The sequence below is a fragment of the Echinops telfairi genome, unplaced genomic scaffold (genome assembly GCF_000313985.2).
Source record: "Echinops telfairi isolate 266 unplaced genomic scaffold, ASM31398v2 ScPeMD7_1;HRSCAF=3_0, whole genome shotgun sequence".
In the NCBI taxonomy this organism is placed as follows: domain Eukaryota; kingdom Metazoa; phylum Chordata; class Mammalia; order Afrosoricida; family Tenrecidae; genus Echinops; species Echinops telfairi.
In genome coordinates this window covers 68,271,834-68,277,909 of record NW_022103896.1, presented here as the reverse complement: position 1 = coordinate 68,277,909, position 6,076 = coordinate 68,271,834, and positions in this window count along the sequence as shown.

Here is a 6,076-nt window from a genome sequence, read left to right as displayed (position 1 = left end):
CCCCGAGCTGGCGCTGGCGGGGCTGAACCCTCTCCCCAGCCGGCACCTTTCCTGGTCTCGGACCCGCTCCCAGCGCCTGGGTGCCCCCGGTGCTCTGGATGCCTTGCCCACCCCCCTCGGCAGCCACCGGCCCGAAACGGAGCCCTCAGAAAACGCCAGAAGGAGGGATGGGGTTACTTGGTTAACCCGGGGGAACTAGGTCTTGGGTGCACCTGAGGGGCAGGACTGGTTTTGTGGTCTTAGTTTTCGAGGGTTGGGGTGGAATAAAAGGAACAGTCACAGGAACACTTATTAAAACACCAGGGGATTCAAACTGTTTTAGAAACGGGTCTTGTATTCCTTGTACAGATAGGGAAACTGAGGCAAGGAGCGGTTCGTGGGTTGCCCGAGATGGTGCAGGGAGCCTATCCTGAGTCTGGGAAGCCATTCTACAAAAAGTTGTGTTTTCTTTGCATCAAGGAAGTCTTAGGGTTAGGGGGGGCTCAGGGGGAGGGGAGTGATTGCCCCACTCTGACCTAATGGGGCTAGAAAGAGTCGTGCTTGACTCAACCTGTCAAGTTTCAGTATTTGGATGACTCACCCATTCCAGGCCAGTAATCGGAGACACTCCTCAGGAACTTTCCCTTACCGGATTAGGGAACCCCATCTCTAGCCCTGACAGATAGGCAAATACTGTGATGATTTACTCTTAGAAAGACTCCGAGCTTCCCTTGAGCACCACAAGTTTGGACTTCTCTTTGCACCTCACTGAAAGCCCTTCCCTGCCCCGCTCACTCACACCGACTGAGAAAAGGTAAGCAAAGGGGCCACAGGAAGTCTAAACAGGAGGCAGAAATGCAATGCAGTTGGACCCCTCCTTCAGAACTAGAGAGCCACATTCTGGAGTGTGTCCATCGTCAGGGCTATCTGTTGGCTTGTGCTAGACATCAGGGAAGGAGGACTAATCCTCCCCCTTCCAACACTACAGATTATAGATCCGGAGATAAAATCTACACACAGGAAATAATTAGAAATATACACAAAAACTGAATTTCCGTCTTAAACGATTGAGTGTTGATATGAAACTGGCAAGTCGATTGGGTGAAGAGAATTTCTCACACAAACCAACGCATTGGTAAATTATGGTCATCCAGTAAAATCCCAATACTTTGTCCAGTTAGAAATATTAGCCAAATTAGCTAGTTGATGAGGATGGCTTTGTCCTTTTGAATCCACTGATTAGCTTTCTCATCTACTCATAAATACAGTGAACACTCATAACATTAAAAAGTATCAGCCACTAAAGTTTAGCGGATCAGAAGTCTTGTCTAAGAAGAATATTATAATAACCCAAAACAACTGAATATAAATGTCTGCTAAAATTTCACCAGAGACAGTGAGCAGTTCTTTCGTTAAATATGGAAGGCCTGATATTTATTTTAAAATAATTTTAAAAGCCAATTTTATAATTCAGAACTATATAATTGAAAATATTAATACAGGTATTCTTTTGATCTTTAATGCTGGCGTTTTCCTTTAAAACGAAGCAAAATAAACAACAAAGAACCCTCTCAATCCAAATATTCTACTGTATTTTCTTTCTTTTACAAAATATTTTGGAAACCTAAATTCATTTAACCTGTGGATAAAAACATCCCCTTTTAAACCAGTTTCTGAATTTGAAGGTGGGGAGGATTATCATTGCTCCTTTAGAAATGTCAGCTGTTTAAAATATTGACCCTAGATTCAGGAGATAGAGCCATAGTCCCAATTTTCTATTAAGGAAGATTGCTGTGTGGGTAAAATACATTTATTCTAGCACAGTATACACATGCTTATTCTCCCAGACAGGAGTAACAGGAGCCAATTTATCGAACGTATGTAATGTATTCCAGACACTTGCTGGAATAAACCAGGCTCTTGAGCCCCTCAGATACTCAGCCAATAGGGAGCTGTTGACTACTTGAGGTTTTTACACATCTCTCAGCCAAATCAGCAATCCAAATCCCAAATCAGTCACAGGCACACATTGTGGATTTACAGTCCTGGCTGGGCATAAGGTCACAATCTGCAAATGCACTATACTACCCAAGAAAGGTTTGTTTTTGACATAAAATACTCTGATTTTTTTCCCTTTGATAAATATGAATAAAAATTTCAATTAAAATGTATGTGTCTTTAGCCACAAAAGCAAAAGCACAATAAAACATATATTCTTATATTCACAATAAAACAAAATATTCAAAACATATATTTGTGGAGAATATACATAAATTTATGTTCCTATATTTATGTACATATATTTGTAAAATCTGCACGTGACTCACTAGTAAATGTCATAAGGACTCAATTATGTGTCTGGTAGTTTAATATTGGGCTGAGAACATGCATCTGTTTACATGTCATAAAATGCGAATCCCAACTGCTATCCTGTCCTACATTATGTACAATAAAGAAATAACCAACATTGTTGTACACAAAGACACAAACATGGCTGAAGTATAGAATTATACTCGGGCCTCTGGCATAACCACAGAAACCATGCGACAGAAATGTGTATTTAAAAATTGGTACTGCTTACACTCTCAAATGTAGAACCACAGAAGCCAAGGGGCAAAAATCAACAGTTTCATAGTTTGAGCACTTAGGGTCTGCCTACTCTGGTAGGTTATCACCTATTGAAATGTAAACAAGAAACATTCTCTCTCTCTCTCTCTCACACACACACACACACACACACACACACACACACACAAGTACAGATTTTCCCAATTCTTATCTCTTTTACTTTGGCAATATAATTTTATGTAGAAAAGCTTGCTAAATGCAGCTAATGTGAGTTTTCCTTGAGAAGAAGAATTCAGCCCACTAACAGCAAGATAGGCTTCTGGGCATCTGTGGAAGACTGGATTCTAATGAGAAGAATGAAGAGCTGAGTTCAGTGCACTCCCCATGGGTGATTTAGGAAATTTCCTATGGGTAGGAACAATGAAAAGAAATGCTTAGAGGACTGCTGATGTTTTCCAACCCTGGACTTCTCTGTTTGACTAGATCACTATATACCATGGCGCTAACCCGTAGTACAGATGCCCACGGCTAGAGAGCTTCAGTTGAAGGCATTTCATTACAGCAAGAGTCAGGCTCAGGACCACATATGTGGGCCTTGTACTCTCAGACCTTTATATAAAAAATGAGTCCAACTGCTTTTTCTCCACTGGAATATCCTGTGATTTGAATGGTAATAGCATGCGTACTGCCCCGTTAAAAAATGCATGAGGTAAACCAAGGAGAAACTTTCCCACTAGACAGGAACTTATTACAAGAGCCACGAACTTTGAAATTTATATCCAATTCCTTGTTACATGAGAACTGGTTTTCTAAACCATTGATTGTTGACTAACATTAGGAAATATATTTTTCCCCTATTAAGACTTTTTAAGTTCATCATTAGATCATTTAATCCTACAAGGCATTGAGGATTGAGGGGAGAGAAGCAGTTTACATTTTATCTTTGATAGTTTTAGGGGGATGCCAGGATTCTTGATCCAATTTGTATTAAATCAAAGAATTAAGGTTCAAATGATGGTGTGCTTTTTGTCTCTGTCCCATAAATAATTATTGTATGATTAATTTTTTTAAAAAAAACCTGTTCTATGATCTTTCCTTTTTAGGAGAATCCTCTAAAATGGTAGAAATGCAATCTTTCAACATATTTAATCTAAGTTTAATCTAAATTACCCATTTATCTTCTGCCACTTTTTTAAAAATTTCAACTTCTGGTGGGGTGGGCCCTGGTGGATCGTTGGGAGAAAGAAGAAGCAGAAAGATGAGGCCCTTTGCTTCCTTAAAAGATTTACAGCTTTAGCTCCTCAGAAACTTCTCTAGAGCAGTTCTCTTATGTCCTGCAGCATCTCTCAGTCAGCATCAAGGAGAGGGCAGTGGATTGGGGTTATAGGTGGGGCTTTCCTGATCTTACCTTTTTTTTTTTAACCCATATCATTGTACTCATTAGCATATCCCCTTATGGACTGCCAGTGTCTTCATAAAGAGATACTATTTAACCCGTGCTTTGGAGGAATAGGATTCTTCCATAGGGATGTCACATGTGTACATCGCCCCCAAAGCGGTGGCTTGATTGTTCCTTTAAATTTCTGTAATATCAAATGACAAACAATCACCGGATTCTTGTGGGGTTTTTTCCTCTCTCACCACTAGGGGATTTTTTAAGTAGCAACCTTTCCTCCAAGAATAAAATTACAGGTGGAAAATCTAACTTGTACAACGTAATTTCTCTTTCGATACAGTTGAGAACAGGACTTCAGGGACCGCGAGTAGATGCGGATGGCCACCAAATCGGAAACCTTGGGGAGTTTCACGCATGCGTGCTGAGTATGGAGTTGAACACCGTGTTGATGGCTTTCAGACAGGATTTCCCCAGATATAGGACTGGCACTTATCTAGGTTAAATCTCATTGGTTATTTCCTGGCTACGTTTTTGGTTTTTTTTTCCTGGCAGATAGCTGATAATACTTTTGTTGCCTTTTGGTAAATAGTTGTAAATTACTGTGAAACTTTAAAAATGAATTCGATTCCATTTTTGAGTTCTGTCATTTAGCAAATATAAAACTAAAAGATAGGAATAGAACCTTATCTCAGAAAGCCCACACTATAAAAGCTTGGACTCATTCGGAATGTATGACATCAAGGATTTATTCTGTAAAAGCACACCGTGGACTGAGACCTATTTAAATGACACAATCAATCTCCTTGTTGGCCAGCAATAAGCCTAGAGGACAGGACCAGAGCAATAGATATTTCCAAACTGCCTTGCTTTGCAGGCCAAGCCAAGCACCACAGAAGTGTCAAAACCATTGCAACAGAGTAGTAGAAAAAGCCAAAACAGCAGAACAACAACAACAACCTTGTGGTTTAATAAACATAAACAGTTTGGAGTGAGCAAAATTATGTCTCCAACACTAATTTTCTTCATTCTGTAACCTGTAACAAGAGGCTCGGAAGGACTATTGGGGTAATGAAAACTCAGTGTGTCCCTGAGTAATAGACATAAAGAAGGCTGCTATTCATTGGAATGAACTTCTTTTAGGTCTTGTCTTGTTCTCTCTCTCGTTTTATTTTTTATCTCCATGTAGCTTCTTTCCTGGCATCAGGTATTTGTTTTGTTTCCATCGGGCATTTTATTAAACAAACGTGTTATTGCTTAAGCTCTCCTTGAAGCAACTATACTTAAAATTGCCCAGTGCTCTTACATAATGTAAAATCTTTATATTAATCGCATCATAGCCATGCGTTTCTAGTGACCTTGAATGGAGGGGATGTAATGAATACTTTTCCCCCTTTTTATTTTTCAGAATGCACAGTATGTTCACAGCTACTGTCCATTTTACTCTGTAATCTTTGTCACGTTTTTTTTTCACTCTGAAATCTTAGAGCACTTCAAAATTGACTTGACCCAGTTTTGTCTAAATCCAGAAAGATGTCCTTATTTGTTTTCAAACCATAGAATTTATTTATTCAAAAGGAAAATGTAAGTAAAGTCTTTAAATGTCACAAGCCGTTAAGGGGGAGGACTGGTGACAATGGGGGCAAAATATTTGCTAGAGTGGAGAACGAGTTATTCTTTTAAAAAATATTGATGTGAAGAGAGAAAATATTCACACTAACCTATGCGTCACTGGGATTCGATCACTGAGGTCAACATTTTTAATCTTTAGAGTTAAGACACCTCAGCAGTCTCCAGTAACTAATTTAGTAGGTCAATCAGTGAGTTGCAAGGGCACTCACAAAGGCAAAATGCAGTGCAAGTCTACCTGCCCTTAGAAGTGGGTTTGAGGTGAGGCCAGGCACAAGGGGTGTGATTTCATACCGAAAATTAAATGTGCACTAGAAATGCTAATCAGGCCACTTGCATGGGAAAGGGGTGTTTGCTATTCCTGGAAGACGGGACTGTGGTGGCAAGTATCAAAAGTGGATGCTGGGAAGCTGGAGGAAAGAAAGGGATGCCAAGGCTGCAGCGAGAGAGACTGGGACACGCACAGGTTTCTTGCTTTTTCTCCACTGGAATATCCTGTGATTTGAA